A 13,340-nucleotide genomic window follows, 5' to 3' on the forward strand; every position below is an offset into this window, starting at 1 on the left:
TCTTCACCTCTTTAATATGACTTCCTTTCACAAAATGCATGTTTTAAAGCCTGTCCTCTCTGGTTTCTTAAGAGAAGTGGAAACCTTGGTTGGATCAACAGGAGATTGAATTTTCTATTTCTAAAAACGCATAAGCACATTATTCCAAGGTAGTGTCCCGGTCTTGGTCTTGAAGGTTTTTTTTAATTGCGGCTGCACTGAAAAGGTCAATGGCTCTGCTAAATACGACTTTTTTTTCCTGATATGATCATTTGTCCTCAGTGTTCTTTTGCTAAATATTTCTATTATCACAAGAATACTCAACATACTTAAGTTTTATTTGAAATTCCTATGACCTCCTCAACTGGGTAATTGCACCAGGGGTAATGTCCATCTCAATCCAAATGAATATGATTAACTTTAGTAAGATCTGTAAATCATCTCTTCATACTCCATTTTATCAAAATGGGGATAAAAAATAAATCGAGTTCCCATCTTTTGTTCTTAGTTTGATAAGAATTTAGATTTTCCTTGCAGTTTGATATGGAGAGACACAAGGCCTTGCACTTCTTACTTGTTGATTGTTACATAGGACTTTTTTGTGGAATAGGAGGTGTTGTATGTAATAATGAGACAAACTTGTGATTTTTGGCTATATAAGTGAAATTGCCTTGAATTGACTTTCGCAGAGCAACGGGATCATGACATTTTTTTATATTGCACATGATGGGGTAAATGCTGTCTCCCACACATTACTTTTATATAGGCTACTACAAAATGTAATTACTGCATGGATTATGGTCATTATGTTGCCTTAAAGGAAGTGCTACATTATTGTATTGCACAAAAATTACAGGTTGGGCTGAAAGTTGGACTTACATTGTCTTGCAAATGTTTTATGAGGACTTTTCAACGCACAACGTTCATTTTTCAGTTCATTTTGGTGAGTAGTGCTGAATGTAAAATATAACTTTGTACATTTAGAAGAAAACGCCACAGGGCACTTTTAAAGTTGAGATAAATTGAAAAAGGCCCTTTTAACCCTTTTAGATCACATCCTCGGTCATATTGTACACCTATTCAACAATGTATACCAAAATCCAATAATTTATCATTGCAATGGACTTTAGCGCTTGTTTTTACAGGACAGTTTTATGGGGGACTTTAACCAACATGATGATCTTCTTCTCCTAACCATAACCAAGTGCTTTGAGTTCCCTAAACATAACCATCAAAAAAACCTTAATCATGCTTTACTTGTGGATATTGTATTACAAGAGCAGTTATTAGAAAAACAAATAAAACACTGTGGAGTACATATCCTTTAAAACATTTTCTAATTACTCTGATAAAAAACATAACTGTTGGAAATTATTTGTAATCATTCATATATGAACGTACTAGGAGACAGCGTTGATGCTGGTTTTACTGTCAGTAGCAGCAACACTGCAACCTGACCAATGGCTGCCTAAAGAACAAACATTTCCTTTTTCAGGGATTTGTAGCATTCCCAGACTTTCTTTCATTATAAATGTTCCACAAACACAGGAAAGTATTGAGGTGAGTAATGGAACATGAGCAACTTCATTCAATAAACAAGCCACTTATCTCCTGAAGAGCTGAGCAACCAGGAGAAAAATGTTTTGTGAACCAAAACTTTGCTACAGCAAAACTTTTTCAAAGTCATCGGGCATTGTTCAAAATTTAATTGATTTTATTTCAAAACTTTTTCTCTGAGCACCACAGACACGACGTTGATTCCAGATATCCAGAGCAAGATGTGAATAATCACAGGGCTACGCATCTTTAAATCTGTGCACGAAGAACTGTTTTATCAATCATCAATTGTAAATGTTGTTTAATTATTATTATTATTTTTTTACATGAATGTAACCTACTCTAGCAACTGTGTTTTAACTTCAAATCTAAAGCAAAACAAGATAATACCAGAGCAGTGAAATATACATAATTAGCTAACATAAATCGCATATATATAAAACAGCTGCATTTATTTTGTTTGAGCATCTCTAAAATTAACCATCAACCAAAACAGAGATTTTTAGCATGAGCAGGTGGCCTGAGAAAACCGAAATCAGAGACCTAGCCCTGGTCATGTTAACGCCATCCGCCATCCAAGGAGCTCTACGGGAGCACGTCCTCTGTCTCTTATCAGATGAGAAGCCGTTCAGTACAAGCTGATGGAACAAGATACAGAGAGGGGACTCTGTGTAAGCCATCACATGCTACAGTGTCTTTATCTACAGATCTGGACATCACAGCCCCCAACCCCTCGTCAGACAAAATCCTCTCCTCCCTGATCGATACACCACCAAGCAAAACAACGGTGTTGGGTGTAGCCATCTCAAATTCTTCATCACTTCTCTTCTCGTCTTTTTTACATCACCCAACCCTTCCCCATCTTATTTTCCATTTGCATCTGTGGCTGGATCATCAACACCCAGCCAGAAATGCCCAGACTATAGCGTGTGTGGTCGTTAAGTGTGTCTTTGTTTGTGGATTTGTTTCTGGATGATGCACGCATTCAGCCCCGTCTGTATGTGTGCCTGTGCTTATGAGTGCCTTATGTTCTCAACTACTGTATGCAGCGTATTTATTTTATTTATTAGTGTGTGTGGGTTTCTATGTGTGCACGTGCGTGTGTGTGTGTGTGTGTGAATCTCTGCTTGTAAATGTACATGTGAGAGTGTGTGAGCGCAGATCACAGGGGTAAACCCAGAATCAATGGGCTGGAGTAAGCAAGGGTTGGGGTTGTGTGTGTGTGTGTGTGTGTGTCTGTGTGTGTGTGTGTGTGTATGTAACCAGATCAGCCTGTCTCAGCCCCTCATTAGTAGCCGAGCTGTGGACACCAGAGGCCTTCAAGAGGCTCATGCAGATGAGCAGAAACCTGAGGAGCTGTGGTGGGAGCTGGGGGGCGAGACAGCAGCAGTTAGCTCAGGAGCTAATGAACGACAAGAGCGTCTCTTTCTCTCTGTCCTCTTGTCATCTATCTGTCTCTATTGCTGCTGTCCCTTGTTTCTCTGTCTTCTTTTTTGCTTTTTCCTCACAACAAAATATCTCATGAGCCATTTTTTTGCTTTACTCTAAACTGACCATTCACTAAGCCTCGCCCCACTTTTTTGTCTTTGCTAGGTTCCATACTGAGCTTTTTCTTCTCGCGCAGCACAAATGCAGTTTATAATAAGCAGGGCTCCAGACTAACTTTTTGCATTGGTTGCACTGGTGCGCCTAACTTTTTTTTTTTTTTTTTTTTAGGTGCACCAGCACAAAATTTAGGTGCACCCAAATTTTTTGTTGCGTCGCCATCGTTTAAAGTGCTTCACTGTGCTGAAATTGAACATTTCAAACTGAAACACTAAGCAAAATAAAACATTTCCAAATAAAAGTTTGATACGAAACGTTGTTGACCCGCTCACGAATGCATTATTTCCGGCCATATTCTGACCGCACTCCTGACAGTACACGCAGTGCAGTGCATCGCGTTACGTCCTTTGTTGTACCTCAGCCAGGGAAATTGTTTCAGCCAGTCCTGTCTGAAGGAATATATTTTGACCTTTTTAATTTGGGTCTCGGAGCCGGGCTCTATCCCAGACTCGGTTGTCTCCTCCTGTGGTTCGGAGTCTGATGCTTTTGCCAAAGGAACGGGGCTCGGCAATTTTTAAACACACACAACTTAGCGCTGTGAACAGGCCCACAGCCAATCAGAGGCAAAGACCCTCCCGAGCTCTGTCTCTTATTGGTTTAGAACACGATATGATCCTACCATGAGTGTGTGAGTTTGGTCACAGGAGAAAACAGAGAGATGATGCGCTTGCGAAATAAATTTATGTTTTCACCCGGGCAAAAAAAATTTGGGTCGCACTCTGGAGCCCTGATAACCATGTTTCTATCTAGACCTTCCTGTTTTTTGTGCATTTCCAATTTACTTTTAAAAGAATGGAAACACCAAAAATTCTGAAAAAGACCCCTTGAAGAGGGTAAAAGTTAGTGTATCAATAAAAACAAAAAAATAGACTTTGCAAATAAAGGCAAAAACATCAGATGTGTGTGAGTGACGAGGAGACTGCAACATTCCTCAAATTAATACATGACACAAAAATAGTAGAAGTCTGCATACATTTTATCAAAGACTGAGGCTAAAGCTGCACAATACAGTATTATAGTCTCTCCTGCTGACAGCTGCTTTAGCTATTTCTCTTTTTCCCTTTTCTATTTCTGTTCTACAGAGTGGCTGTAGAAATTATTACTGTTGTCCGTTGGGAGGAATTATTGTAAAGCCACAAAGGAGAAGAGATCAGAGTAGTTGGACAGGTCAACAAACAACAGCCAAAGTTGCTTTCTCAATAAGACAGATTTATTTTTTTAAACAGTGATTTGTGATAGTTTTGGAAGGCACAGACAAATCAGTCCCTCCAGAAAAATGCGATTATGCAATGGCATAATTCAATGCATAATCAGCCAAAGTCCACATATTTATGCGGGGGCCGCATTTTTTCAAAGACGCCGCACTTTCGCCGCATAAATTGCCGATTTCCGCACAAAATATGCGGGGCTTGCATGATTTCATAATCCATGCATTTTCGTTGCAAAAAAGTCACATATATCTTAGCAGAAATTAGAAAAATGTTGCGTTTACTTCACACAAGAGCAGCCATTTTCCCCTGTTGCCATGGGAACGTTATGAAGTGACGTAATTATGCGACGTGAACATCATCGAAAAGCTGCACACCCCGCGATGAAGCCATGATGAAGCCCGCAAATCATCATCGTCTCATATTTTATTTATTCATTTTTACATAAGTTGTACCATATTCCTTTTGTAAAGCTACAGAACTTGTTTGACTCATCAATGTTTTGTAAGTTTGAGCCATGTGTTTATTAAGGTCTGAAATAAAACAAGATGACAACTTAAATATTCCCAGCACTTTCTGTGATGTAGTATGCTTGCTTATCATAGGAAGTAATAAGAAATGACTCTTTACATTAAAGAGTGATTGTTCCTAGTGAGAACAGGGTGTTGGGGGAATCACTTTTTTTTCTCTTTTTCATCAAACTGCAATTTTTGCAAGTTCCAATTCAATTTCTTCACATAAAATTGCATAAATATCCCGCATATTCCATCGCATTTTTTAAGAAAACGTGCCGCATAATCAAGGATTTTTTTCCCGCAACAATCATAAAAAAACTCTGCATTTTTCTGGAAGGACTGACAAATGACGTGGTCCTGCTGATAGGGGATTGAAAACACGTCATTCAGAAGGGAAATTCTAAATAACATATTTTGTGGTTAAATTTGGAAGACTTGTTGAAAGCTTACCTTGGGTGAAGGGTCTACTCTTTTCATGTCTCTCTCACTCATGTCTTTCTTCCTCTTTGTCAGTCTACCAGCCTGTTTGTCTCCATCGGTGCTGTCGAAGCACTTGAACACATTCAGCGTTAGGTGTATGCCAAGGTTGAGTGACAGCAGTTCATAAGGTACAGCTTCCTTAGAAGATGAACTGGGCAGAAAGAAGGTCAACTTGTATGGCTCTATACAATACTTTTCTTCAGCAGCACTCCCTCGTTCTTACACTGTACAGTACAGTCTACATTCACTTTCACTGTCAATTATTCCTTCTCACAACGGTGTCAGAAATTGTCTCCATAACAGGTCAAGAGCAGTTCAATCAGGAGAGACTTCATTTGTAAATGAACAAACATTTAATTGATATGTGCCAAATGAAGATGAGAAATGTGAAAAGTCTTTGTCGATTAGACGCCATTGCCACGTTATTGAAAGGGGTTGGTGAAGCTGTGATTAGTGTAGGAAAACCCCTGATGGAGTCTAGACACTAGTGGTGGTGATGAAGGAATGAAGATAATGCTAAAGATCTGGATGTGATGAGAAGTGCACTTCTGACAAGCTCAACCTGAGCACTGGATACGACGGAACTGGAGGTGAATGGGGTGGAGGAGCTTTGATGGATGGCAGCAACATGATTAGCTGAAGGAGATTGTGGCTAAAACTGATTGGATTAACTGTAAGAGGAAACGCCCATCGTTTATTAGACAGCGGAATGAGGGGCACCTGGATAGTTCACCTGGTAGTTTAAGTCCAACCTGTGGCCTTTTGCTGCGTGTCATCCCCTGACTCCTCCCCCTTTCCTGTCACTCTTCTGTCAAAGACAATAACCCCCCCCCAAAAAATATTATATATATATATATATATATATATATATATATATAAATAAAAGGAAGGAGAATTAGATAATTGTGAATGGATGAGGCTTAATGAGAAGGTCTTCCTGCTTGAACTTACACTGAGGTTCATTAGACTTGGCAGGCAATGACAAGAGATACAGCAATTAAATAGATGGATAGGAAAGAGAGTTATGTGAGTGTACAACATGTGCTTCCAAAACCAATATAAATATCCTGTAATGTCACTGAACCACACACAACACCCTCTATGTCTCTATGATATTAAAGTTCAGCTCAGCGTTTCCTGTTTTTACTCATTTTCCACTTCAAAAAACTTTTGGTGAGAAAAAAATGAAGAGAAAGCTCAAATGAGCGGCTGATTATGTATTTTTGAAGAAAGCCAATAAATTGTGAAATAACAAAATGTGTGCTAAAAGGGTGAATTCTACCAGATTTCTTTTTTATTTCAGAAGCTCCAATCTTCACCCACTCAGCAGTCAAAATAAAAACAACAAATTCCAGGGCCTCATGTACTAACGTTGCGTATGCACAAAATTCGTGCATATGCCATTTTTTACGTTGACGTTCGGATGCACTAAAAGTGAAATGAACGTGAGAATGTGCGGTCCTCCACGGCAGCTTCATTGCCGGCGTACGTATATATTTTTTGCTTATGTCAGCTGTCAGTTGGCGACACTCACAGGCGATGCATTGAAATTGCATAGCCGAAATTAACAATTGCTCTCGGGACAGTTGCACTGCATGCGAAAGTCATTATTATTTACAATCAATCAAGCAATTACACAATTTTAAATCATTTGCAGATTATTTGTGTTAAGGCGTTATTTCCCGCAGCGCGCAGTCCTCTACTGCGTATGGAGGATAAGTAGAACACACTCGAATTATCTTTAGCCTCTTGGCATATTTATTTAACAGTTAACAATAAAGTGCGGACCGATGTGCCGCCGTCTCATCAGCATGGCTCACACACAACAACAACAACAACTAGCGCTCACTGGGAGCGTGGTGACGTCACGTCTTGTACGTACCGTAACCCTTTCACAATACAATGCAATACAAAACAGGAGATTGCCTAGTTTAAAGTTAAATACGTGAATAAAAACCAAGAATGTAAGAATAAAAGATAACAGATTGTGGAAGTTCTTCCTTTTTCTTTCTCTCTTTGTTTGACTGTCGCTGTCTCGCTCTCTCCCCCTTCCCTCCCAGCAGCCACATCTCCAGCTCATATCCATGTTTATAAAGAGCAGCTCTCCATTATCCTAATTGAAAAATGAGAGTAAAGTGCCACTTTATTCACAATACATGGCCATAACCCCTCTATTCATCTCATGCACTGCAGTTCACCATGAGGGAGCGAAGACAACGCTCCAGTATTACTGCAAGAGATGCAAAGTAAACTACTGTTTACTTCCTTCCGCCGTTTTTGTCCATCCTACATAGATATACATATAAAACGACAAAAACATACACACAGTCACACTTAAACATGTACACATACAATACACATGCGCACAAAGTGAGGTCCAGATGATTCATCATGGTTATAATCATTTTTATGGCTGGCCTCTCATCACTCACACACACACATACATACACACCTACACACACCTACACAAACTTCCCAGAACTGCCAGCATTTTTTGTACAGTTACCATTGGAGGCATTTTGTGACTCATACATGTTCTACATCTCGGACCACTCCTGATAAAGAGGTTTATGGAATACACTTTCTGCAGCTCTGGGAAAAGTCAATAATCTAGTGAAATACACAGAGGGAACATTTTAATCGTGTACCACTCTTATTTTGTGATGTCACGAGTTATAAGTGGAAAATAAAGTACAAATACAGCATAACATCAAGCACAGCAGATCCAACTGATGGAGGAAACCAACAGCCCTCTGTGGTGATTGACGGCATTTCATGAAATATCCACATTATATATGGGATGTTACTGTTCTTCAGTAGAATAATCAGTGATTCGTTATGTATAATGTGTTTTTTTTGTAAGAAGCTGCACACACTAGCTACATTTTGCATCATCAGTGTCTGATTTATTAAATGACAACCATGTAACTGAAAAACACTTAAGCACTACATTTCAAATCCGGCTGTTTGAGGGGCACAGGCAAAAAATAATCAGTGCGCAGAAAGAGTAAGCTGTGATGGCTTTGTGGTGAATCCGCGTTGTCAGGGTTATAATTTGTACTTTACAACATTCTGTCCACTGGAAAGGCACCCTAGAGGGCACTTTATCATGTTTTTTCCACTGTATGGGGCATCCAAGAAGGCACCTTTGCTGAGTTTTTCATGTAAAATGTTTCGAATCCATCACTAAAATTTGGCAAACCAATTTTCTGTCATGAAAAAAACACTAAGTGAACTGCATATTTTTGATAAGTTGCGCTTAAAATTTTGTGTGAAACATGGGCTTGTGCTTCACTGTCATTGTCTGTGGCAGGCTTGGGGACTGCAGCAGGGGGGCAGGGTCCATTCTGGAGGATTGGACTTGCGGTTGTAATATTAGGGCAATCATGTGCACTAAATGCCCATCTGTTGAATGCTGCTCGATACTGAGATTTGGGGATGGAGCCTCCATCCAGCTTGCAACACAGCATGACTATAAACTGGAATTTTAGCATTAAAAAGTAATTGGAAGGAATCACTCGAGCTGAAAAATGGATCCAGATACTGTAATAATTTCAAGGTTGGAGTGTCGATAATAGGGGTGGGTATTGTCAAGAACTTCACAATATGATAAGCATCACAATACATGGGTCACAATACGATTATATCACGATACATTGCGATACGATGTATATTGCGATATATTGCGATATTCCACATAGTTAACTGAGAATGTAAAAACAGAACTATATTATATTGATAATTCAGCAGGCAAATTAAGTCAAAACAATGTAATTCAAAATGTCCTTTTTCAATTTATTTATATTTGGCAAATTACAGAACACACAGACCTAGCTGCCATTACATCAAAATGAAAATTATGTGAACTCTTGCACTTTAACTGGACGCACTGATATTGAAAACAAGAAAATCATGTGCACAGTGAACTCACTGAGGATGGTGTGGGGCTAGTAGAGGACTGAGCTGAAACGTACACATGAAAATAAAGTGCATATGCACAAGTACTCCTTACTGTCAAACTACACATGTGTAGTTTGCCTCGTGTCGGTTTTGGTTGCTGCGGTAACGCTATTGTATCTGCATGGCGTCTGACAAGGTGAGTTCACAAGTTGGTTGTGTTACCTGAATATTTCACGGCAACGTGACAGAGCTTGCAAATTGCATTTGCTTAACCAAGTGAATGCTCCCTGGTTTGTTTTTGAAACCGAAGTGCACCCACACATCGGCTTTGTATTTTGAAGGCGCTGCTCTAATACCGTCAGTAGACATGCTGCTTCCATTTCTCACTCTGCCAGAAACTGCGCCCGCCAATTCAAGGCAACCAGAGTCGTACTGTGACACCTACAGGAGCGAAGGTTGTAGTTCACATCACAACCTGTTTAAAACATGATTTTTTTTCCCCCTTCAAAATATCGATTTTTGGAGCTGGAAATCGATGTAGTAGCTATATCACGTAAATAAATATTGCGATATATTGCCATATCGATTTTTTTAGCACAGCCCTAGTCGATATGACAGTTGTGCTGAAATATGGGATTTGGAGAAGGCGCCTTTGTTTTACTATATGCAATAGTCTCAAATCAGTGAAAACACAGGGGCACCCAAATACACAAGAAAATGCATGTTAGTGACCCCTTGTTCTGGCAGGTATTCTTCCCATGAATCAGAGCAGATTTTTACGGTACTACACCCCTTAACATTGCACTCCAGTGCAACACTACATCTGGGTTCATACTCCCATTTTATTACTCCGCAGTGTAGAAACCATGGTACCTCACTTAGTACAACAATATCAAATCTGCCATATATATTCATGATTTTTTCAACCTAGGAAAAATTCTAAAATTAAGCAATTTTCTGTCGACCAAAATCCTTGAAACAGTCATTCATTCAGGTTTCTGTTACATCACAGCTAGATTATTGCAGCTACCTTTTCTCAATCAACCGCAAAAAGTCTCTCCTCTCTGCAATTAATACAAAATGCACCTGACAAGATTTTAACAGGTACCAGAAAACTAGACCACATTATCCCTATCCTTTCATCTTTGCACTGGCTGCCTTTTAGTTTTAGCCTTGATTTTGTTCATACTGTAGTTTGCACCATCATGTTGTTCAGCGCTGCCTTTAGTTCATTCGTGTATTCAGGCTGTTGCCCATCCAAACTGTTACACTCAGTTCAGTACGAAACTAGTCCATACAAACACTGTTTTTAGTGTAAAATGAATGCCTCAGCAGCCTGGGGGAGCCTCATTTGCTACAATGATGACAAATGATATTATGATTTGTTTCTGTGTCCTACTCAAGCTTTCAATGACGAAGTAACATAATGTGTATCCCAGCTAAACTGACAATGGTGCTCTCCTGAGCCACAGAGGACATTTGCATAGAGTTGAGCGTTTCTCAACTTTCCCACATTGTCCTGCTGGCCTTTTTTCTTTTGAGTTACAATGTTTGGCGCTATTACGTTTGCAGTTCCGTTCAAATTGAATGGCATCCTGCCGTGCTTACGGTTTCCGTATGTATGAGCAGGGCTATATAGCTTTCAACCCACAGAGATCCTTGCAGCAATCATTTTCCTTTATATACCGTAGGATCCAGTGTGGAGCCCATTTCCAGTCCTTTGTCTGTTAGTTTCAGTTAATGATATGTCAGCATGCATCAGCGAGCAAAGCAACAGGAGCTGTGGTAGTTGTATAAAAAAGAAATATAGTCTGTTTGGCTTTATTTTAGTAGCATTTCTCCTTTGCCTCCAAAGTGCTGCTGGCAGTTGAGAAACTTCAGTATGTTGTTCTTACTGAACACTTTCTTACTCCCTGAACTTTGCCTTTCTATCACAACAGATCAATTTCTGTCTTCACACATAACTAACATAATTTAATTTCCTAAATATGGGGATGGTGATGCAGTTTTGTTAATCAGTGAACAGGAGTAGCAGTCAGAATAAAGCAGTACACAACTTGTTCATTTGTACTGCATTCAAACAACAAATGTGCAGATTCACTGTATTTCATTCTGTCACTGCTCAGAGACCACTGAGTATCAACTTGGCAGGATCAGCTGCTGCTATGTGATCAGAATGTCAGATCAGCCGTTAGCGGCACCAGGAGGAGTCAGTGCAGCTCTTTCCAAGTCACGCAGAACCCTGCAGAGCGAAACACCAAAGACCAGCAAGCTGTGTGTCTAGTTTCACTTGCACTCTCTCCTGACCCTGGCGTGTGTGTATGTGTGTGTGTGTGTGTGTGTGTGTGTGTGTGTGTGTGTGTGTGTGCATATGATCGTGGAGAAGAGGATGTTGGTGATAATGATGAAGACCACAAAGCAGTTGTAGCTGCATTTTATCCAGTGAATCAAATTGTACCTGCCATTTGTGTCAATCATTCTGACCCTTGTAGAATAAGTGGGCCATTAACATGTGCACGGCAACAGAAACCTAGTTTCCACATTTGCTTTACATGCGAAATGATTGTGGAGTATGGGTTCACAGTGTCATCTAACAGACTTTGAAAAAGACATGATTGTCAGTATGGCGCGTCTGAGCACCAACAAGACCAGAGAGTTGCTTTTCCAAGGAACCAATCTCAATCAGAACACCATCAAAACATTTGCTGTGTGGGAGGAAGGCATTGTTCTTGTCAAGCCATTAGAAGTGATCACTAGTTCAAAATAGGACAAGAGAGGTAACATCACAATTTGATGGTGAATACTGCAAATTACAGGAATCAGAATTAACCACACAGAGAGGATTTTCCTCTTTAGTGTAAATGGATGAATGCCTTTGCATTGTGGATTACCCATAAGTGTGATTGTTGGACAAATTAAAGTTGAACTAGGCATCAACAACTAATCCAAATAACTTTTTCCGTCTGGTCATCTCCTTTAACAGTCGAAGTCAGTTGTTCCCATTTAGATTATTTTAAATAAGGTTTGATCAGGAACCAGGACAGTCGACATTACAAGTGTGAGCGGAGCGTAGAAACAAAAAGAAAAGGCTGCGGCATAGTAGAGCTTTGAGCAAAAAATCAGCATGCTAACAGAACGGAGAGGTTGAGAGGTTTGGGTTTTCTTAAGCCTTGTCTTGTTATAAATTCACCTCCTGTCTTTGTCTGCTTTCCCTCTCGTTTTGATTATCTGCTCCACCCTGATTATTTTCACCTGTGTCTCATTATCCTTCCCCTCCCCTGTGTATTTAGTCTTTGTGTTACCTTGTTTCGGTGTCGGGTTCATTTTGGTCTTGTCCCAGGATACTTTGCTCTTGGTTCTTCCTGGTTATTTTGTGTTTCCCTGTTGGCCTTTGTTTTTCCTGGACTTGTATCTGTTTAACTGCCTGCCTACTTGTACCTTCGTTATACATTAAATCACTGAAGTCATCCTGCTGCTGTCTTGCATTTGAGTCTAAAGTCATAACAGATGTTTAGTAATGTTAACCAGTTTTTAATCTTAGTTTAGTGTACTGGCAAATGAACATTTTGTACCAGCATTTGTAGCACTAAAAACAAAATACATATGGGGGTGATGGGAATGTTATTAGTTGTGCAGATATTTGGTCAGAAACCAAAATACAGACAAATTAACAACACTTAAGCCCATCCAATAGTTATTGAGATATTTCCATCTGAACCGAAGTGGTGGACCAACCAACCAACAAACCTACATTGCCATCCAGAGATAAAAATTACTGAATAAAACAGAAGTACTGTAACAGCAAATAAATTTACAATTCATTCAAAAACACTTTTGAACACCCTCATCATAACAGTAATTAGCAGAACCATGAGTAGGGTAAGTGGAGATAGACAGACCCTGAGCAGCATGAATGACTGCTGGATAATGATTTAATTAGTGAGTGTACTTACCAAGAACACAACCAACAACCCTTGGGCAAAATCTTAATTTATCAACCAGATGTATCCTTGTTTGCCCCCTGTTCAGGCAGAGACTTGCCCCATCCCATTGGCCGACCGAGGACGGTCCTGGAAGGAGACTATAAAGCTGCCAT

This window comes from Dicentrarchus labrax, unplaced genomic scaffold (assembly GCF_905237075.1).
Source record: "Dicentrarchus labrax unplaced genomic scaffold, dlabrax2021, whole genome shotgun sequence".
Classification (NCBI taxonomy): domain Eukaryota; kingdom Metazoa; phylum Chordata; class Actinopteri; family Moronidae; genus Dicentrarchus; species Dicentrarchus labrax.